The following is a 19,744-nucleotide window of genomic DNA, read 5'->3' as shown; positions in this document are numbered from 1 at the left end:
ATTTCTGAAATACGTCACCGCCTATTGTTGTGTAGGAGTGTAGAGTTCCAAATTTGATTTGTAACCACGAATTTATTCCTTAGTCGTCTCGTCTCGTCTCGTCTCGTCTCGTCCCGCAGACGTTTGTCGTGCTTGCGCTGTCGTATGGACCACGACCCGAGCGGCAGCGAGCGGCAGTCGAGCAAAGTCGGGACAAGTCGGGACGGGGACAGGGACAGGGATAGGAATGGTGCGAATGCACTGCAAACTACGCAGACACCTGGTGTGAGGCGAGGCGATGCGAGGCGAGGCGAGGCGAGGCGAGGAAGCCCACATCGCTACCAGTGGGCCCTCCTGCACGACACTGCCGCACCCCGCACAGGCCCTCCGCTGAACACCAGGGACAAGATGCGTCCTCCGCTAGTGTCGAAGGCTGCACGCGCCCAGCGAATGACAGGGGGTGCAACGAGCAGCAGTGCGTCTCACACACGCGGCGGTGCGCCCGCCAATTCGGCCGTCACTCTGCTGGGACGCCGGGCGCGCCTCCCCGCGCCGTCCTCGAGGAACTGGCGGTTGCGGAAGGAAGCGCTTTCGTCAAATGCGGCCGAAAACTAACATTTTGTGTGGTGGGAGATAAGCCGAACGCGAATTCTGCCGTGCTCCTACATTAGATGAGCGCCAACGGCCATACCATGATGAATACACCGGTTCTCGTCCGATCACCGAAGTTAAGCATCATCGGGCCCGGCTAGTACTTGGATGGGTGACCGCCTGGGAAACCCGGGTGCTGTTGGCTCCCTTCCTGTTTTTTTTTTTTGTTATGTCGCCAGCCCAATTTTCAAACTACCTTTCTGTTGTGACAAAGATGCTTCCTTAAGCCTTTTAAACTACTGTAATGGTACGAAAATGCAGTAATTAACTCAGTTTGAGGGAGAATGTGCTAACCAAGTTTGCCAAGAAGACTTTGAAAACGACAAAACAGTACGAATCGGCAGGTGATTTCTGAAATACGTCACCGCCTATTGTTGTGTAGGAGTTTAGAGTTCCGAATTTGATTTGTAACCACGAATTTATTCCTTAGTCGTCTCGTCTCGTCTCGTCTCGTCTCGTCCCGCAGACGTTTGTCGTGCTTGCGCTGTCATATGGACCACGACCCGAGCGGCAGCGAGCGGCAGTCGAGCAAAGTCGGGACAAGTCGGGACGGGGACAGGGACAGGGATAGGAATGGTGCGAATGCACTGCAAACTACGCAGACACCTGGTGTGAGGCGAGGCGAGGCGAGGCGAGGCGAGGCGAGGCGAGGAAGCCCACATCGCTACCAGTGGGCCCTCCAGCACGACACTGCCGCACCCCGCACAGGCCCTCCGCTGAACACCAGGGACAAGATGCGTCCTCCGCTAGTGTCGAAGGCTGACCGCGCCCAGCGAATGACAGGGGGTGCAACGAGCAGCAGTGCGTCCCACACACGCGGCGGTGCGCCCGCCAATTCGGCCGTCACTCTGCTGGGACGCCGGGCGCGCCTCCCCGCGCCGTCCTCGAGGAACTGGCGGTTGCGAAAGGAAGCGCTTTTGTCAAATGCGGCCGAAAACTATCATTTTGTGTGTTGGGAGAAAAGCCGAACGCGAATTCTGCCGTGCTCCTTTATTAGAGAGCGCCAACGGCCATACCATGATGAATACACCGGTTCTCGTCCGATCACCGAAGTTAAGCATCATCTGGCCCGGCTAGTACTTGGATGGGTGACCGCCTGGGAAACCCGGGTGCTGTTGGCTCCCTTCCTGTTTTTTTTTTTTGTTATGTCGATAGCCCAATTTTCAAACTACCTTTCTGCTGTGACAAAGATGCTTCCTTAAGCCTTTTAAACTACTGTAATGGTACGAAAATGCAGTAATTAACTCAGTTTGAGGGAGAATGTGCTAACCAAGTTTGCCAAGAAGACTTTGAAAACGACAAAACAGTACGAATCGGCAGGTGATTTCTGAAATACGTCACCGCCTATTGTTGTGTAGGAGTGTAGAGTTCCAAATTTGATTTGTAACCACGAATTTATTCCTTAGTCGTCTCGTCTCGTCTCGTCTCGTCTCGTCCCGCAGACGTTTGTCGTGCTTGCGCTGTCATATGGACCACGACCCGAGCGGCAGCGAGCGGCAGTCGAGCAAAGTCGGGACAAGTCGGGACGGGGACAGGGACAGGGATAGGAATGGTGCGAATGCACTGCAAACTACGCAGACACCTGGTGTGAGGCGAGGCGAGGCGAGGCGAGGCGAGGCGAGGAAGCCCACATCGCTACCAGTGGGCCCTCCTGCACGACACTGCCGCACCCCGCACAGGCCCTCCGCTGAACACCAGGGACAAGATGCGTCCTCCGCTAGTGTCGAAGGCTGCACGCGCCCAGCGAATGACAGGGGGTGCAACGAGCAGCAGTGCGTCTCACACACGCGGCGGTGCGCCCGCCAATTCGGCCGTCACTCTGCTGGGACGCCGGGCGCGCCTCCCCGCGCCGTCCTCGAGGAACTGGCGGTTGCGGAAGGAAGCGCTTTCGTCAAATGCGGCCGAAAACTAACATTTTGTGTGGTGGGAGATAAGCCGAACGCGAATTCTGCCGTGCTCCTACATTACATGAGCGCCAACGGCCATACCATGATGAATACACCGGTTCTCGTCCGATCACCGAAGTTAAGCATCATCGGGCCCGGCTAGTACTTGGATGGGTGACCGCCTGGGAAACCCGGGTGCTGTTGGCTCCCTTCCTGTTTTTTTTTTTTGTTATGTCGCCAGCCCAATTTTCAAACTACCTTTCTGTTGTGACAAAGATGCTTCCTTAAGCCTTTTAAACTACTGTAATGGTACGAAAATGCAGTAATTAACTCAGTTTGAGGGAGAATGTGCTAACCAAGTTTGCCAAGAAGACTTTGAAAACGACAAAACAGTACGAATCGGCAGGTGATTTCTGAAATACGTCACCGCCTATTGTTGTGTAGGAGTTTAGAGTTCCGAATTTGATTTGTAACCACGAATTTATTCCTTAGTCGTCTCGTCTCGTCTCGTCTCGTCTCGTCCCGCAGACGTTTGTCGTGCTTGCGCTGTCATATGGACCACGACCCGAGCGGCAGCGAGCGGCAGTCGAGCAAAGTCGGGACAAGTCGGGACGGGGACAGGGACAGGGATAGGAATGGTGCGAATGCACTGCAAACTACGCAGACACCTGGTGTGAGGCGAGGCGAGGCGAGGCGAGGCGAGGCGAGGCGAGGAAGCCCACATCGCTACCAGTGGGCCCTCCAGCACGACACTGCCGCACCCCGCACAGGCCCTCCGCTGAACACCAGGGACAAGATGCGTCCTCCGCTAGTGTCGAAGGCTGACCGCGCCCAGCGAATGACAGGGGGTGCAACGAGCAGCAGTGCGTCCCACACACGCGGCGGTGCGCCCGCCAATTCGGCCGTCACTCTGCTGGGACGCCGGGCGCGCCTCCCCGCGCCGTCCTCGAGGAACTGGCGGTTGCGAAAGGAAGCGCTTTCGTCAAATGCGGCCGAAAACTAACATTTTGTGTGTTGGGAGAAAAGCCGAACGCGAATTCTGCCGTGCTCCTTTATTAGAGAGCGCCAACGGCCATACCATGATGAATACACCGGTTCTCGTCCGATCACCGAAGTTAAGCATCATCTGGCCCGGCTAGTACTTGGATGGGTGACCGCCTGGGAAACCCGGGTGCTGTTGGCTCCCTTCCTGTTTTTTTTTTTTTGTTATGTCGCCAGCCCAATTTTCAAACTACCTTTCTGCTGTGACAAAGATGCTTCCTTAAGCCTTTTAAACTACTGTAATGGTACGAAAATGCAGTAATTAACTCAGTTTGAGGGAGAATGTGCTAACCAAGTTTGCCAAGAAGACTTTGAAAACGACAAAACAGTACGAATCGGCAGGTGATTTCTGAAATACGTCACCGCCTATTGTTGTGTAGGAGTGTAGAGTTCCAAATTTGATTTGTAACCACGAATTTATTCCTTAGTCGTCTCGTCTCGTCTCGTCTCGTCTCGTCCCGCAGACGTTTGTCGTGCTTGCGCTGTCATATGGACCACGACCCGAGCGGCAGCGAGCGGCAGTCGAGCAAAGTCGGGACAAGTCGGGACGGGGACAGGGACAGGGATAGGAATGGTGCGAATGCACTGCAAACTACGCAGACACCTGGTGTGAGGCGAGGCGAGGCGAGGCGAGGCGAGGCGAGGAAGCCCACATCGCTACCAGTGGGCCCTCCTGCACGACACTGCCGCACCCCGCACAGGCCCTCCGCTGAACACCAGGGACAAGATGCGTCCTCCGCTAGTGTCGAAGGCTGCACGCGCCCAGCGAATGACAGGGGGTGCAACGAGCAGCAGTGCGTCTCACACACGCGGCGGTGCGCCCGCCAATTCGGCCGTCACTCTGCTGGGACGCCGGGCGCGCCTCCCCGCGCCGTCCTCGAGGAACTGGCGGTTGCGGAAGGAAGCGCTTTCGTCAAATGCGGCCGAAAACTAACATTTTGTGTGGTGGGAGATAAGCCGAACGCGAATTCTGCCGTGCTCCTACATTACATGAGCGCCAACGGCCATACCATGATGAATACACCGGTTCTCGTCCGATCACCGAAGTTAAGCATCATCGGGCCCGGCTAGTACTTGGATGGGTGACCGCCTGGGAAACCCGGGTGCTGTTGGCTCCCTTCCTGTTTTTTTTTTTTGTTATGTCGCCAGCCCAATTTTCAAACTACCTTTCTGTTGTGACAAAGATGCTTCCTTAAGCCTTTTAAACTACTGTAATGGTACGAAAATGCAGTAATTAACTCAGTTTGAGGGAGAATGTGCTAACCAAGTTTGCCAAGAAGACTTTGAAAACGACAAAACAGTACGAATCGGCAGGTGATTTCTGAAATACGTCACCGCCTATTGTTGTGTAGGAGTTTAGAGTTCCGAATTTGATTTGTAACCACGAATTTATTCCTTAGTCGTCTCGTCTCGTCTCGTCTCGTCTCGTCCCGCAGACGTTTGTCGTGCTTGCGCTGTCATATGGACCACGACCCGAGCGGCAGCGAGCGGCAGTCGAGCAAAGTCGGGACAAGTCGGGACGGGGACAGGGACAGGGATAGGAATGGTGCGAATGCACTGCAAACTACGCAGACACCTGGTGTGAGGCGAGGCGAGGCGAGGCGAGGCGAGGCGAGGCGAGGAAGCCCACATCGCTACCAGTGGGCCCTCCAGCACGACACTGCCGCACCCCGCACAGGCCCTCCGCTGAACACCAGGGACAAGATGCGTCCTCCGCTAGTGTCGAAGGCTGACCGCGCCCAGCGAATGACAGGGGGTGCAACGAGCAGCAGTGCGTCCCACACACGCGGCGGTGCGCCCGCCAATTCGGCCGTCACTCTGCTGGGACGCCGGGCGCGCCTCCCCGCGCCGTCCTCGAGGAACTGGCGGTTGCGAAAGGAAGCGCTTTTGTCAAATGCGGCCGAAAACTAACATTTTGTGTGTTGGGAGAAAAGCCGAACGCGAATTCTGCCGTGCTCCTTTATTAGAGAGCGCCAACGGCCATACCATGATGAATACACCGGTTCTCGTCCGATCACCGAAGTTAAGCATCATCTGGCCCGGCTAGTACTTGGATGGGTGACCGCCTGGGAAACCCGGGTGCTGTTGGCTCCCTTCCTGTTTTTTTTTTTTGTTATGTCGATAGCCCAATTTTCAAACTACCTTTCTGCTGTGACAAAGATGCTTCCTTAAGCCTTTTAAACTACTGTAATGGTACGAAAATGCAGTAATTAACTCAGTTTGAGGGAGAATGTGCTAACCAAGTTTGCCAAGAAGACTTTGAAAACGACAAAACAGTACGAATCGGCAGGTGATTTCTGAAATACGTCACCGCCTATTGTTGTGTAGGAGTGTAGAGTTCCAAATTTGATTTGTAACCACGAATTTATTCCTTAGTCGTCTCGTCTCGTCTCGTCTCGTCTCGTCCCGCAGACGTTTGTCGTGCTTGCGCTGTCATATGGACCACGACCCGAGCGGCAGCGAGCGGCAGTCGAGCAAAGTCGGGACAAGTCGGGACGGGGACAGGGACAGGGATAGGAATGGTGCGAATGCACTGCAAACTACGCAGACACCTGGTGTGAGGCGAGGCGAGGCGAGGCGAGGCGAGGCGAGGAAGCCCACATCGCTACCAGTGGGCCCTCCTGCACGACACTGCCGCACCCCGCACAGGCCCTCCGCTGAACACCAGGGACAAGATGCGTCCTCCGCTAGTGTCGAAGGCTGCACGCGCCCAGCGAATGACAGGGGGTGCAACGAGCAGCAGTGCGTCTCACACACGCGGCGGTGCGCCCGCCAATTCGGCCGTCACTCTGCTGGGACGCCGGGCGCGCCTCCCCGCGCCGTCCTCGAGGAACTGGCGGTTGCGGAAGGAAGCGCTTTCGTCAAATGCGGCCGAAAACTAACATTTTGTGTGGTGGGAGATAAGCCGAACGCGAATTCTGCCGTGCTCCTACATTAGATGAGCGCCAACGGCCATACCATGATGAATACACCGGTTCTCGTCCGATCACCGAAGTTAAGCATCATCGGGCCCGGCTAGTACTTGGATGGGTGACCGCCTGGGAAACCCGGGTGCTGTTGGCTCCCTTCCTGTTTTTTTTTTTTGTTATGTCGCCAGCCCAATTTTCAAACTACCTTTCTGTTGTGACAAAGATGCTTCCTTAAGCCTTTTAAACTACTGTAATGGTACGAAAATGCAGTAATTAACTCAGTTTGAGGGAGAATGTGCTAACCAAGTTTGCCAAGAAGACTTTGAAAACGACAAAACAGTACGAATCGGCAGGTGATTTCTGAAATACGTCACCGCCTATTGTTGTGTAGGAGTTTAGAGTTCCGAATTTGATTTGTAACCACGAATTTATTCCTTAGTCGTCTCGTCTCGTCTCGTCTCGTCTCGTCCCGCAGACGTTTGTCGTGCTTGCGCTGTCATATGGACCACGACCCGAGCGGCAGCGAGCGGCAGTCGAGCAAAGTCGGGACAAGTCGGGACGGGGACAGGGACAGGGATAGGAATGGTGCGAATGCACTGCAAACTACGCAGACACCTGGTGTGAGGCGAGGCGAGGCGAGGCGAGGCGAGGCGAGGCGAGGAAGCCCACATCGCTACCAGTGGGCCCTCCAGCACGACACTGCCGCACCCCGCACAGGCCCTCCGCTGAACACCAGGGACAAGATGCGTCCTCCGCTAGTGTCGAAGGCTGACCGCGCCCAGCGAATGACAGGGGGTGCAACGAGCAGCAGTGCGTCCCACACACGCGGCGGTGCGCCCGCCAATTCGGCCGTCACTCTGCTGGGACGCCGGGCGCGCCTCCCCGCGCCGTCCTCGAGGAACTGGCGGTTGCGAAAGGAAGCGCTTTTGTCAAATGCGGCCGAAAACTAACATTTTGTGTGTTGGCAGAAAAGCCGAACGCGAATTCTGCCGTGCTCCTTTATTAGAGAGCGCCAACGGCCATACCATGATGAATACACCGGTTCTCGTCCGATCACCGAAGTTAAGCATCATCTGGCCCGGCTAGTACTTGGATGGGTGACCGCCTGGGAAACCCGGGTGCTGTTGGCTCCCTTCCTGTTTTTTTTTTTTGTTATGTCGATAGCCCAATTTTCAAACTACCTTTCTGCTGTGACAAAGATGCTTCCTTAAGCCTTTTAAACTACTGTAATGGTACGAAAATGCAGTAATTAACTCAGTTTGAGGGAGAATGTGCTAACCAAGTTTGCCAAGAAGACTTTGAAAACGACAAAACAGTACGAATCGGCAGGTGATTTCTGAAATACGTCACCGCCTATTGTTGTGTAGGAGTGTAGAGTTCCAAATTTGATTTGTAACCACGAATTTATTCCTTAGTCGTCTCGTCTCGTCTCGTCTCGTCTCGTCCCGCAGACGTTTGTCGTGCTTGCGCTGTCATATGGACCACGACCCGAGCGGCAGCGAGCGGCAGTCGAGCAAAGTCGGGACAAGTCGGGACGGGGACAGGGACAGGGATAGGAATGGTGCGAATGCACTGCAAACTACGCAGACACCTGGTGTGAGGCGAGGCGAGGCGAGGCGAGGCGAGGCGAGGAAGCCCACATCGCTACCAGTGGGCCCTCCTGCACGACACTGCCGCACCCCGCACAGGCCCTCCGCTGAACACCAGGGACAAGATGCGTCCTCCGCTAGTGTCGAAGGCTGCACGCGCCCAGCGAATGACAGGGGGTGCAACGAGCAGCAGTGCGTCTCACACACGCGGCGGTGCGCCCGCCAATTCGGCCGTCACTCTGCTGGGACGCCGGGCGCGCCTCCCCGCGCCGTCCTCGAGGAACTGGCGGTTGCGGAAGGAAGCGCTTTCGTCAAATGCGGCCGAAAACTAACATTTTGTGTGGTGGGAGATAAGCCGAACGCGAATTCTGCCGTGCTCCTACATTACATGAGCGCCAACGGCCATACCATGATGAATACACCGGTTCTCGTCCGATCACCGAAGTTAAGCATCATCGGGCCCGGCTAGTACTTGGATGGGTGACCGCCTGGGAAACCCGGGTGCTGTTGGCTCCCTTCCTGTTTTTTTTTTTTGTTATGTCGCCAGCCCAATTTTCAAACTACCTTTCTGTTGTGACAAAGATGCTTCCTTAAGCCTTTTAAACTACTGTAATGGTACGAAAATGCAGTAATTAACTCAGTTTGAGGGAGAATGTGCTAACCAAGTTTGCCAAGAAGACTTTGAAAACGACAAAACAGTACGAATCGGCAGGTGATTTCTGAAATACGTCACCGCCTATTGTTGTGTAGGAGTTTAGAGTTCCGAATTTGATTTGTAACCACGAATTTATTCCTTAGTCGTCTCGTCTCGTCTCGTCTCGTCTCGTCCCGCAGACGTTTGTCGTGCTTGCGCTGTCATATGGACCACGACCCGAGCGGCAGCGAGCGGCAGTCGAGCAAAGTCGGGACAAGTCGGGACGGGGACAGGGACAGGGATAGGAATGGTGCGAATGCACTGCAAACTACGCAGACACCTGGTGTGAGGCGAGGCGAGGCGAGGCGAGGCGAGGCGAGGCGAGGAAGCCCACATCGCTACCAGTGGGCCCTCCAGCACGACACTGCCGCACCCCGCACAGGCCCTCCGCTGAACACCAGGGACAAGATGCGTCCTCCGCTAGTGTCGAAGGCTGACCGCGCCCAGCGAATGACAGGGGGTGCAACGAGCAGCAGTGCGTCCCACACACGCGGCGGTGCGCCCGCCAATTCGGCCGTCACTCTGCTGGGACGCCGGGCGCGCCTCCCCGCGCCGTCCTCGAGGAACTGGCGGTTGCGAAAGGAAGCGCTTTTGTCAAATGCGGCCGAAAACTATCATTTTGTGTGTTGGGAGAAAAGCCGAACGCGAATTCTGCCGTGCTCCTTTATTAGAGAGCGCCAACGGCCATACCATGATGAATACACCGGTTCTCGTCCGATCACCGAAGTTAAGCGTCATCTGGCCCGGCTAGTACTTGGATGGGTGACCGCCTGGGAAACCCGGGTGCTGTTGGCTCCCTTCCTGTTTTTTTTTTTTTGTTATGTCGATAGCCCAATTTTCAAACTACCTTTCTGCTGTGACAAAGATGCTTCCTTAAGCCTTTTAAACTACTGTAATGGTACGAAAATGCAGTAATTAACTCAGTTTGAGGGAGAATGTGCTAACCAAGTTTGCCAAGAAGACTTTGAAAACGACAAAACAGTACGAATCGGCAGGTGATTTCTGAAATACGTCACCGCCTATTGTTGTGTAGGAGTGTAGAGTTCCAAATTTGATTTGTAACCACGAATTTATTCCTTAGTCGTCTCGTCTCGTCTCGTCTCGTCTCGTCCCGCAGACGTTTGTCGTGCTTGCGCTGTCATATGGACCACGACCCGAGCGGCAGCGAGCGGCAGTCGAGCAAAGTCGGGACAAGTCGGGACGGGGACAGGGACAGGGATAGGAATGGTGCGAATGCACTGCAAACTACGCAGACACCTGGTGTGAGGCGAGGCGATGCGAGGCGAGGCGAGGCGAGGCGAGGAAGCCCACATCGCTACCAGTGGGCCCTCCTGCACGACACTGCCGCACCCCGCACAGGCCCTCCGCTGAACACCAGGGACAAGATGCGTCCTCCGCTAGTGTCGAAGGCTGCACGCGCCCAGCGAATGACAGGGGGTGCAACGAGCAGCAGTGCGTCTCACACACGCGGCGGTGCGCCCGCCAATTCGGCCGTCACTCTGCTGGGACGCCGGGCGCGCCTCCCCGCGCCGTCCTCGAGGAACTGGCGGTTGCGGAAGGAAGCGCTTTCGTCAAATGCGGCCGAAAACTAACATTTTGTGTGGTGGGAGATAAGCCGAACGCGAATTCTGCCGTGCTCCTACATTAGATGAGCGCCAACGGCCATACCATGATGAATACACCGGTTCTCGTCCGATCACCGAAGTTAAGCATCATCGGGCCCGGCTAGTACTTGGATGGGTGACCGCCTGGGAAACCCGGGTGCTGTTGGCTCCCTTCCTGTTTTTTTTTTTTGTTATGTCGCCAGCCCAATTTTCAAACTACCTTTCTGTTGTGACAAAGATGCTTCCTTAAGCCTTTTAAACTACTGTAATGGTACGAAAATGCAGTAATTAACTCAGTTTGAGGGAGAATGTGCTAACCAAGTTTGCCAAGAAGACTTTGAAAACGACAAAACAGTACGAATCGGCAGGTGATTTCTGAAATACGTCACCGCCTATTGTTGTGTAGGAGTTTAGAGTTCCGAATTTGATTTGTAACCACGAATTTATTCCTTAGTCGTCTCGTCTCGTCTCGTCTCGTCTCGTCCCGCAGACGTTTGTCGTGCTTGCGCTGTCATATGGACCACGACCCGAGCGGCAGCGAGCGGCAGTCGAGCAAAGTCGGGACAAGTCGGGACGGGGACAGGGACAGGGATAGGAATGGTGCGAATGCACTGCAAACTACGCAGACACCTGGTGTGAGGCGAGGCGAGGCGAGGCGAGGCGAGGCGAGGCGAGGAAGCCCACATCGCTACCAGTGGGCCCTCCAGCACGACACTGCCGCACCCCGCACAGGCCCTCCGCTGAACACCAGGGACAAGATGCGTCCTCCGCTAGTGTCGAAGGCTGACCGCGCCCAGCGAATGACAGGGGGTGCAACGAGCAGCAGTGCGTCCCACACACGCGGCGGTGCGCCCGCCAATTCGGCCGTCACTCTGCTGGGACGCCGGGCGCGCCTCCCCGCGCCGTCCTCGAGGAACTGGCGGTTGCGAAAGGAAGCGCTTTTGTCAAATGCGGCCGAAAACTATCATTTTGTGTGTTGGGAGAAAAGCCGAACGCGAATTCTGCCGTGCTCCTTTATTAGAGAGCGCCAACGGCCATACCATGATGAATACACCGGTTCTCGTCCGATCACCGAAGTTAAGCATCATCTGGCCCGGCTAGTACTTGGATGGGTGACCGCCTGGGAAACCCGGGTGCTGTTGGCTCCCTTCCTGTTTTTTTTTTTTGTTATGTCGATAGCCCAATTTTCAAACTACCTTTCTGCTGTGACAAAGATGCTTCCTTAAGCCTTTTAAACTACTGTAATGGTACGAAAATGCAGTAATTAACTCAGTTTGAGGGAGAATGTGCTAACCAAGTTTGCCAAGAAGACTTTGAAAACGACAAAACAGTACGAATCGGCAGGTGATTTCTGAAATACGTCACCGCCTATTGTTGTGTAGGAGTGTAGAGTTCCAAATTTGATTTGTAACCACGAATTTATTCCTTAGTCGTCTCGTCTCGTCTCGTCTCGTCTCGTCCCGCAGACGTTTGTCGTGCTTGCGCTGTCATATGGACCACGACCCGAGCGGCAGCGAGCGGCAGTCGAGCAAAGTCGGGACAAGTCGGGACGGGGACAGGGACAGGGATAGGAATGGTGCGAATGCACTGCAAACTACGCAGACACCTGGTGTGAGGCGAGGCGAGGCGAGGCGAGGCGAGGCGAGGCGAGGAAGCCCACATCGCTACCAGTGGGCCCTCCTGCACGACACTGCCGCACCCCGCACAGGCCCTCCGCTGAACACCAGGGACAAGATGCGTCCTCCGCTAGTGTCGAAGGCTGCACGCGCCCAGCGAATGACAGGGGGTGCAACGAGCAGCAGTGCGTCTCACACACGCGGCGGTGCGCCCGCCAATTCGGCCGTCACTCTGCTGGGACGCCGGGCGCGCCTCCCCGCGCCGTCCTCGAGGAACTGGCGGTTGCGGAAGGAAGCGCTTTCGTCAAATGCGGCCGAAAACTAACATTTTGTGTGGTGGGAGATAAGCCGAACGCGAATTCTGCCGTGCTCCTACATTAGATGAGCGCCAACGGCCATACCATGATGAATACACCGGTTCTCGTCCGATCACCGAAGTTAAGCATCATCGGGCCCGGCTAGTACTTGGATGGGTGACCGTCTGGGAAACCCGGGTGCTGTTGGCTCCCTTCCTGTTTTTTTTTTTTGTTATGTCGCCAGCCCAATTTTCAAACTACCTTTCTGTTGTGACAAAGATGCTTCCTTAAGCCTTTTAAACTACTGTAATGGTACGAAAATGCAGTAATTAACTCAGTTTGAGGGAGAATGTGCTAACCAAGTTTGCCAAGAAGACTTTGAAAACGACAAAACAGTACGAATCGGCAGGTGATTTCTGAAATACGTCACCGCCTATTGTTGTGTAGGAGTTTAGAGTTCCGAATTTGATTTGTAACCACGAATTTATTCCTTAGTCGTCTCGTCTCGTCTCGTCTCGTCTCGTCCCGCAGACGTTTGTCGTGCTTGCGCTGTCATATGGACCACGACCCGAGCGGCAGCGAGCGGCAGTCGAGCAAAGTCGGGACAAGTCGGGACGGGGACAGGGACAGGGATAGGAATGGTGCGAATGCACTGCAAACTACGCAGACACCTGGTGTGAGGCGAGGCGAGGCGAGGCGAGGCGAGGCGAGGCGAGGAAGCCCACATCGCTACCAGTGGGCCCTCCAGCACGACACTGCCGCACCCCGCACAGGCCCTCCGCTGAACACCAGGGACAAGATGCGTCCTCCGCTAGTGTCGAAGGCTGACCGCGCCCAGCGAATGACAGGGGGTGCAACGAGCAGCAGTGCGTCCCACACACGCGGCGGTGCGCCCGCCAATTCGGCCGTCACTCTGCTGGGACGCCGGGCGCGCCTCCCCGCGCCGTCCTCGAGGAACTGGCGGTTGCGAAAGGAAGCGCTTTCGTCAAATGCGGCCGAAAACTAACATTTTGTGTGTTGGGAGAAAAGCCGAACGCGAATTCTGCCGTGCTCCTTTATTAGAGAGCGCCAACGGCCATACCATGATGAATACACCGGTTCTCGTCCGATCACCGAAGTTAAGCATCATCTGGCCCGGCTAGTACTTGGATGGGTGACCGCCTGGGAAACCCGGGTGCTGTTGGCTCCCTTCCTGTTTTTTTTTTTTGTTATGTCGATAGCCCAATTTTCAAACTACCTTTCTGCTGTGACAAAGATGCTTCCTTAAGCCTTTTAAACTACTGTAATGGTACGAAAATGCAGTAATTAACTCAGTTTGAGGGAGAATGTGCTAACCAAGTTTGCCAAGAAGACTTTGAAAACGACAAAACAGTACGAATCGGCAGGTGATTTCTGAAATACGTCACCGCCTATTGTTGTGTAGGAGTGTAGAGTTCCAAATTTGATTTGTAACCACGAATTTATTCCTTAGTCGTCTCGTCTCGTCTCGTCTCGTCTCGTCCCGCAGACGTTTGTCGTGCTTGCGCTGTCATATGGACCACGACCCGAGCGGCAGCGAGCGGCAGTCGAGCAAAGTCGGGACAAGTCGGGACGGGGACAGGGACAGGGATAGGAATGGTGCGAATGCACTGCAAACTACGCAGACACCTGGTGTGAGGCGAGGCGAGGCGAGGCGAGGCGAGGCGAGGCGAGGAAGCCCACATCGCTACCAGTGGGCCCTCCTGCACGACACTGCCGCACCCCGCACAGGCCCTCCGCTGAACACCAGGGACAAGATGCGTCCTCCGCTAGTGTCGAAGGCTGCACGCGCCCAGCGAATGACAGGGGGTGCAACGAGCAGCAGTGCGTCTCACACACGCGGCGGTGCGCCCGCCAATTCGGCCGTCACTCTGCTGGGACGCCGGGCGCGCCTCCCCGCGCCGTCCTCGAGGAACTGGCGGTTGCGGAAGGAAGCGCTTTCGTCAAATGCGGCCGAAAACTAACATTTTGTGTGGTGGGAGATAAGCCGAACGCGAATTCTGCCGTGCTCCTACATTAGATGAGCGCCAACGGCCATACCATGATGAATACACCGGTTCTCGTCCGATCACCGAAGTTAAGCATCATCGGGCCCGGCTAGTACTTGGATGGGTGACCGTCTGGGAAACCCGGGTGCTGTTGGCTCCCTTCCTGTTTTTTTTTTTTGTTATGTCGCCAGCCCAATTTTCAAACTACCTTTCTGTTGTGACAAAGATGCTTCCTTAAGCCTTTTAAACTACTGTAATGGTACGAAAATGCAGTAATTAACTCAGTTTGAGGGAGAATGTGCTAACCAAGTTTGCCAAGAAGACTTTGAAAACGACAAAACAGTACGAATCGGCAGGTGATTTCTGAAATACGTCACCGCCTATTGTTGTGTAGGAGTTTAGAGTTCCGAATTTGATTTGTAACCACGAATTTATTCCTTAGTCGTCTCGTCTCGTCTCGTCTCGTCTCGTCCCGCAGACGTTTGTCGTGCTTGCGCTGTCATATGGACCACGACCCGAGCGGCAGCGAGCGGCAGTCGAGCAAAGTCGGGACAAGTCGGGACGGGGACAGGGACAGGGATAGGAATGGTGCGAATGCACTGCAAACTACGCAGACACCTGGTGTGAGGCGAGGCGAGGCGAGGCGAGGCGAGGCGAGGCGAGGAAGCCCACATCGCTACCAGTGGGCCCTCCAGCACGACACTGCCGCACCCCGCACAGGCCCTCCGCTGAACACCAGGGACAAGATGCGTCCTCCGCTAGTGTCGAAGGCTGACCGCGCCCAGCGAATGACAGGGGGTGCAACGAGCAGCAGTGCGTCCCACACACGCGGCGGTGCGCCCGCCAATTCGGCCGTCACTCTGCTGGGACGCCGGGCGCGCCTCCCCGCGCCGTCCTCGAGGAACTGGCGGTTGCGAAAGGAAGCGCTTTCGTCAAATGCGGCCGAAAACTAACATTTTGTGTGTTGGGAGAAAAGCCGAACGCGAATTCTGCCGTGCTCCTTTATTAGAGAGCGCCAACGGCCATACCATGATGAATACACCGGTTCTCGTCCGATCACCGAAGTTAAGCATCATCTGGCCCGGCTAGTACTTGGATGGGTGACCGCCTGGGAAACCCGGGTGCTGTTGGCTCCCTTCCTGTTTTTTTTTTTTGTTATGTCGATAGCCCAATTTTCAAACTACCTTTCTGCTGTGACAAAGATGCTTCCTTAAGCCTTTTAAACTACTGTAATGGTACGAAAATGCAGTAATTAACTCAGTTTGAGGGAGAATGTGCTAACCAAGTTTGCCAAGAAGACTTTGAAAACGACAAAACAGTACGAATCGGCAGGTGATTTCTGAAATACGTCACCGCCTATTGTTGTGTAGGAGTGTAGAGTTCCAAATTTGATTTGTAACCACGAATTTATTCCTTAGTCGTCTCGTCTCGTCTCGTCTCGTCTCGTCCCGCAGACGTTTGTCGTGCTTGCGCTGTCATATGGACCACGACCCGAGCGGCAGCGAGCGGCAGTCGAGCAAAGTCGGGACAAGTCGGGACGGGGACAGGGACAGGGATAGGAATGGTGCGAATGCACTGCAAACTACGCAGACACCTGGTGTGAGGCGAGGCGAGGCGAGGCGAGGCGAGGCGAGGAAGCCCACATCGCTACCAGTGGGCCCTCCTGCACGACACTGCCGCACCCCGCACAGGCCCTCCGCTGAACACCAGGGACAAGATGCGTCCTCCGCTAGTGTCGAAGGCTGCACGCGCCCAGCGAATGACAGGGGGTGCAACGAGCAGCAGTGCGTCTCACACACGCGGCGGTGCGCCCGCCAATTCGGCCGTCACTCTGCTGGGACGCCGGGCGCGCCTCCCCGCGCCGTCCTCGAGGAACTGGCGGTTGCGGAAGGAAGCGCTTTCGTCAAATGCGGCCGAAAACTAACATTTTGTGTGGTGGGAGATAAGCCGAACGCGAATTCTGCCGTGCTCCTACATTAGATGAGCGCCAACGGCCATACCATGATGAATACACCGGTTCTCGTCCGATCACCGAAGTTAAGCATCATCGGGCCCGGCTAGTACTTGGATGGGTGACCGCCTGGGAAACCCGGGTGCTGTTGGCTCCCTTCCTGTTTTTTTTTTTTGTTATGTCGCCAGCCCAATTTTCAAACTACCTTTCTGTTGTGACAAAGATGCTTCCTTAAGCCTTTTAAACTACTGTAATGGTACGAAAATGCAGTAATTAACTCAGTTTGAGGGAGAATGTGCTAACCAAGTTTGCCAAGAAGACTTTGAAAACGACAAAACAGTACGAATCGGCAGGTGATTTCTGAAATACGTCACCGCCTATTGTTGTGTAGGAGTTTAGAGTTCCGAATTTGATTTGTAACCACGAATTTATTCCTTAGTCGTCTCGTCTCGTCTCGTCTCGTCTCGTCCCGCAGACGTTTGTCGTGCTTGCGCTGTCATATGGACCACGACCCGAGCGGCAGCGAGCGGCAGTCGAGCAAAGTCGGGACAAGTCGGGACGGGGACAGGGACAGGGATAGGAATGGTGCGAATGCACTGCAAACTACGCAGACACCTGGTGTGAGGCGAGGCGAGGCGAGGCGAGGCGAGGCGAGGCGAGGAAGCCCACATCGCTACCAGTGGGCCCTCCTGCACGACACTGCCGCACCCCGCACAGGCCCTCCGCTGAACACCAGGGACAAGATGCGTCCTCCGCTAGTGTCGAAGGCTGCACGCGCCCAGCGAATGACAGGGGGTGCAACGAGCAGCAGTGCGTCTCACACACGCGGCGGTGCGCCCGCCAATTCGGCCGTCACTCTGCTGGGACGCCGGGCGCGCCTCCCCGCGCCGTCCTCGAGGAACTGGCGGTTGCGGAAGGAAGCGCTTTCGTCAAATGCGGCCGAAAACTAACATTTTGTGTGGTGGGAGATAAGCCGAACGCGAATTCTGCCGTGCTCCTACATTAGATGAGCGCCAACGGCCATACCATGATGAATACACCGGTTCTCGTCCGATCACCGAAGTTAAGCATCATCGGGCCCGGCTAGTACTTGGATGGGTGACCGTCTGGGAAACCCGGGTGCTGTTGGCTCCCTTCCTGTTTTTTTTTTTTTGTTATGTCGCCAGCCCAATTTTCAAACTACCTTTCTGTTGTGACAAAGATGCTTCCTTAAGCCTTTTAAACTACTGTAATGGTACGAAAATGCAGTAATTAACTCAGTTTGAGGGAGAATGTGCTAACCAAGTTTGCCAAGAAGACTTTGAAAACGACAAAACAGTACGAATCGGCAGGTGATTTCTGAAATACGTCACCGCCTATTGTTGTGTAGGAGTTTAGAGTTCCGAATTTGATTTGTAACCACGAATTTATTCCTTAGTCGTCTCGTCTCGTCTCGTCTCGTCTCGTCCCGCAGACGTTTGTCGTGCTTGCGCTGTCATATGGACCACGACCCGAGCGGCAGCGAGCGGCAGTCGAGCAAAGTCGGGACAAGTCGGGACGGGGACAGGGACAGGGATAGGAATGGTGCGAATGCACTGCAAACTACGCAGACACCTGGTGTGAGGCGAGGCGAGGCGAGGCGAGGCGAGGCGAGGCGAGGAAGCCCACATCGCTACCAGTGGGCCCTCCAGCACGACACTGCCGCACCCCGCACAGGCCCTCCGCTGAACACCAGGGACAAGATGCGTCCTCCGCTAGTGTCGAAGGCTGACCGCGCCCAGCGAATGACAGGGGGTGCAACGAGCAGCAGTGCGTCCCACACACGCGGCGGTGCGCCCGCCAATTCGGCCGTCACTCTGCTGGGACGCCGGGCGCGCCTCCCCGCGCCGTCCTCGAGGAACTGGCGGTTGCGAAAGGAAGCGCTTTCGTCAAATGCGGCCGAAAACTAACATTTTGTGTGTTGGGAGAAAAGCCGAACGCGAATTCTGCCGTGCTCCTTTATTAGAGAGCGCCAACGGCCATACCATGATGAATACACCGGTTCTCGTCCGATCACCGAAGTTAAGCATCATCTGGCCCGGCTAGTACTTGGATGGGTGACCGCCTGGGAAACCCGGGTGCTGTTGGCTCCCTTCCTGTTTTTTTTTTTTGTTATGTCGATAGCCCAATTTTCAAACTACCTTTCTGCTGTGACAAAGATGCTTCCTTAAGCCTTTTAAACTACTGTAATGGTACGAAAATGCAGTAATTAACTCAGTTTGAGGGAGAATGTGCTAACCAAGTTTGCCAAGAAGACTTTGAAAACGACAAAACAGTACGAATCGGCAGGTGATTTCTGAAATACGTCACCGCCTATTGTTGTGTAGGAGTGTAGAGTTCCAAATTTGATTTGTAACCACGAATTTATTCCTTAGTCGTCTCGTCTCGTCTCGTCTCGTCTCGTCCCGCAGACGTTTGTCGTGCTTGCGCTGTCATATGGACCACGACCCGAGCGGCAGCGAGCGGCAGTCGAGCAAAGTCGGGACAAGTCGGGACGGGGACAGGGACAGGGATAGGAATGGTGCGAATGCACTGCAAACTACGCAGACACCTGGTGTGAGGCGAGGCGAGGCGAGGCGAGGCGAGGAAGCCCACATCGCTACCAGTGGGCCCTCCTGCACGACACTGCCGCACCCCGCACAGGCCCTCCGCTGAACACCAGGGACAAGATGCGTCCTCCGCTAGTGTCGAAGGCTGCACGCGCCCAGCGAATGACAGGGGGTGCAACGAGCAGCAGTGCGTCTCACACACGCGGCGGTGCGCCCGCCAATTCGGCCGTCACTCTGCTGGGACGCCGGGCGCGCCTCCCCGCGCCGTCCTCGAGGAACTGGCGGTTGCGGAAGGAAGCGCTTTCGTCAAATGCGGCCGAAAACTAACATTTTGTGTGGTGGGAGATAAGCCGAACGCGAATTCTGCCGTGCTCCTACATTAGATGAGCGCCAACGGCCATACCATGATGAATACACCGGTTCTCGTCCGATCACCGAAGTTAAGCATCATCGGGCCCGGCTAGTACTTGGATGGGTGACCGCCTGGGAAACCCGGGTGCTGTTGGCTCCCTTCCTGTTTTTTTTTTTTGTTATGTCGCCAGCCCAATTTTCAAACTACCTTTCTGTTGTGACAAAGATGCTTCCTTAAGCCTTTTAAACTACTGTAATGGTACGAAAATGCAGTAATTAACTCAGTTTGAGGGAGAATGTGCTAACCAAGTTTGCCAAGAAGACTTTGAAAACGACAAAACAGTACGAATCGGCAGGTGATTTCTGAAATACGTCACCGCCTATTGTTGTGTAGGAGTTTAGAGTTCCGAATTTGATTTGTAACCACGAATTTATTCCTTAGTCGTCTCGTCTCGTCTCGTCTCGTCTCGTCCCGCAGACGTTTGTCGTGCTTGCGCTGTCATATGGACCACGACCCGAGCGGCAGCGAGCGGCAGTCGAGCAAAGTCGGGACAAGTCGGGACGGGGACAGGGACAGGGATAGGAATGGTGCGAATGCACTGCA

At 55.3% G+C, this 19,744-nt stretch overlaps 20 non-coding genes across 20 annotated transcripts; all 20 read left to right on the top strand.

Moving 5' to 3' along the window:
- The first annotated feature begins 656 nt into the window (after positions 1-656).
- Positions 657-775, top strand: LOC126102620 (5S ribosomal RNA). The gene has a single exon (XR_007522906.1). It is a non-coding gene; the product is annotated as a 5S ribosomal RNA (ribosomal RNA).
- An 857-nt stretch (positions 776-1,632) lies between these two features.
- LOC126101865 (5S ribosomal RNA) lies at positions 1,633-1,751 on the top strand. The gene has a single exon (XR_007522577.1). It is a non-coding gene; the product is annotated as a 5S ribosomal RNA (ribosomal RNA).
- Positions 1,752-2,604: 853 nt separating this feature from the next.
- Positions 2,605-2,723, top strand: LOC126102618 (5S ribosomal RNA). The gene has a single exon (XR_007522905.1). It is a non-coding gene; the product is annotated as a 5S ribosomal RNA (ribosomal RNA).
- Positions 2,724-3,580: 857 nt separating this feature from the next.
- LOC126101864 (5S ribosomal RNA) lies at positions 3,581-3,699 on the top strand. Its single transcript, XR_007522576.1, has one exon. It is a non-coding gene; the product is annotated as a 5S ribosomal RNA (ribosomal RNA).
- An 854-nt stretch (positions 3,700-4,553) lies between these two features.
- LOC126102617 (5S ribosomal RNA) lies at positions 4,554-4,672 on the top strand. Its single transcript, XR_007522904.1, has one exon. It is a non-coding gene; the product is annotated as a 5S ribosomal RNA (ribosomal RNA).
- An 857-nt stretch (positions 4,673-5,529) lies between these two features.
- LOC126101863 (5S ribosomal RNA) lies at positions 5,530-5,648 on the top strand. The gene has a single exon (XR_007522575.1). It is a non-coding gene; the product is annotated as a 5S ribosomal RNA (ribosomal RNA).
- An 853-nt stretch (positions 5,649-6,501) lies between these two features.
- Positions 6,502-6,620, top strand: LOC126102616 (5S ribosomal RNA). The gene has a single exon (XR_007522903.1). It is a non-coding gene; the product is annotated as a 5S ribosomal RNA (ribosomal RNA).
- An 857-nt stretch (positions 6,621-7,477) lies between these two features.
- Positions 7,478-7,596, top strand: LOC126101861 (5S ribosomal RNA). Its single transcript, XR_007522573.1, has one exon. It is a non-coding gene; the product is annotated as a 5S ribosomal RNA (ribosomal RNA).
- An 853-nt stretch (positions 7,597-8,449) lies between these two features.
- LOC126102614 (5S ribosomal RNA) lies at positions 8,450-8,568 on the top strand. The gene has a single exon (XR_007522901.1). It is a non-coding gene; the product is annotated as a 5S ribosomal RNA (ribosomal RNA).
- Positions 8,569-9,425: 857 nt separating this feature from the next.
- Positions 9,426-9,544, top strand: LOC126101930 (5S ribosomal RNA). Its single transcript, XR_007522636.1, has one exon. It is a non-coding gene; the product is annotated as a 5S ribosomal RNA (ribosomal RNA).
- An 859-nt stretch (positions 9,545-10,403) lies between these two features.
- On the top strand, positions 10,404-10,522 carry LOC126102613 (5S ribosomal RNA). The gene has a single exon (XR_007522900.1). It is a non-coding gene; the product is annotated as a 5S ribosomal RNA (ribosomal RNA).
- Positions 10,523-11,379: 857 nt separating this feature from the next.
- Positions 11,380-11,498, top strand: LOC126101860 (5S ribosomal RNA). Its single transcript, XR_007522572.1, has one exon. It is a non-coding gene; the product is annotated as a 5S ribosomal RNA (ribosomal RNA).
- Positions 11,499-12,356: 858 nt separating this feature from the next.
- LOC126102835 (5S ribosomal RNA) lies at positions 12,357-12,475 on the top strand. The gene has a single exon (XR_007523098.1). It is a non-coding gene; the product is annotated as a 5S ribosomal RNA (ribosomal RNA).
- Positions 12,476-13,332: 857 nt separating this feature from the next.
- Positions 13,333-13,451, top strand: LOC126101859 (5S ribosomal RNA). The gene has a single exon (XR_007522571.1). It is a non-coding gene; the product is annotated as a 5S ribosomal RNA (ribosomal RNA).
- Positions 13,452-14,309: 858 nt separating this feature from the next.
- LOC126102834 (5S ribosomal RNA) lies at positions 14,310-14,428 on the top strand. Its single transcript, XR_007523097.1, has one exon. It is a non-coding gene; the product is annotated as a 5S ribosomal RNA (ribosomal RNA).
- Positions 14,429-15,285: 857 nt separating this feature from the next.
- Positions 15,286-15,404, top strand: LOC126101858 (5S ribosomal RNA). The gene has a single exon (XR_007522570.1). It is a non-coding gene; the product is annotated as a 5S ribosomal RNA (ribosomal RNA).
- An 853-nt stretch (positions 15,405-16,257) lies between these two features.
- On the top strand, positions 16,258-16,376 carry LOC126102612 (5S ribosomal RNA). The gene has a single exon (XR_007522899.1). It is a non-coding gene; the product is annotated as a 5S ribosomal RNA (ribosomal RNA).
- Positions 16,377-17,234: 858 nt separating this feature from the next.
- LOC126102833 (5S ribosomal RNA) lies at positions 17,235-17,353 on the top strand. The gene has a single exon (XR_007523096.1). It is a non-coding gene; the product is annotated as a 5S ribosomal RNA (ribosomal RNA).
- Positions 17,354-18,211: 858 nt separating this feature from the next.
- Positions 18,212-18,330, top strand: LOC126101857 (5S ribosomal RNA). The gene has a single exon (XR_007522569.1). It is a non-coding gene; the product is annotated as a 5S ribosomal RNA (ribosomal RNA).
- An 848-nt stretch (positions 18,331-19,178) lies between these two features.
- LOC126102611 (5S ribosomal RNA) lies at positions 19,179-19,297 on the top strand. Its single transcript, XR_007522898.1, has one exon. It is a non-coding gene; the product is annotated as a 5S ribosomal RNA (ribosomal RNA).
- Positions 19,298-19,744: the final 447 nt, after the last annotated feature.

The sequence above is a fragment of the Schistocerca cancellata genome, chromosome 9 (assembly GCF_023864275.1).
Source record: "Schistocerca cancellata isolate TAMUIC-IGC-003103 chromosome 9, iqSchCanc2.1, whole genome shotgun sequence".
Taxonomy (NCBI): domain Eukaryota; kingdom Metazoa; phylum Arthropoda; class Insecta; order Orthoptera; family Acrididae; genus Schistocerca; species Schistocerca cancellata.
The sequence above is the reverse complement of the archived record's forward strand: the minus strand, read 5'-3'. Positions and strand labels throughout refer to the sequence as shown.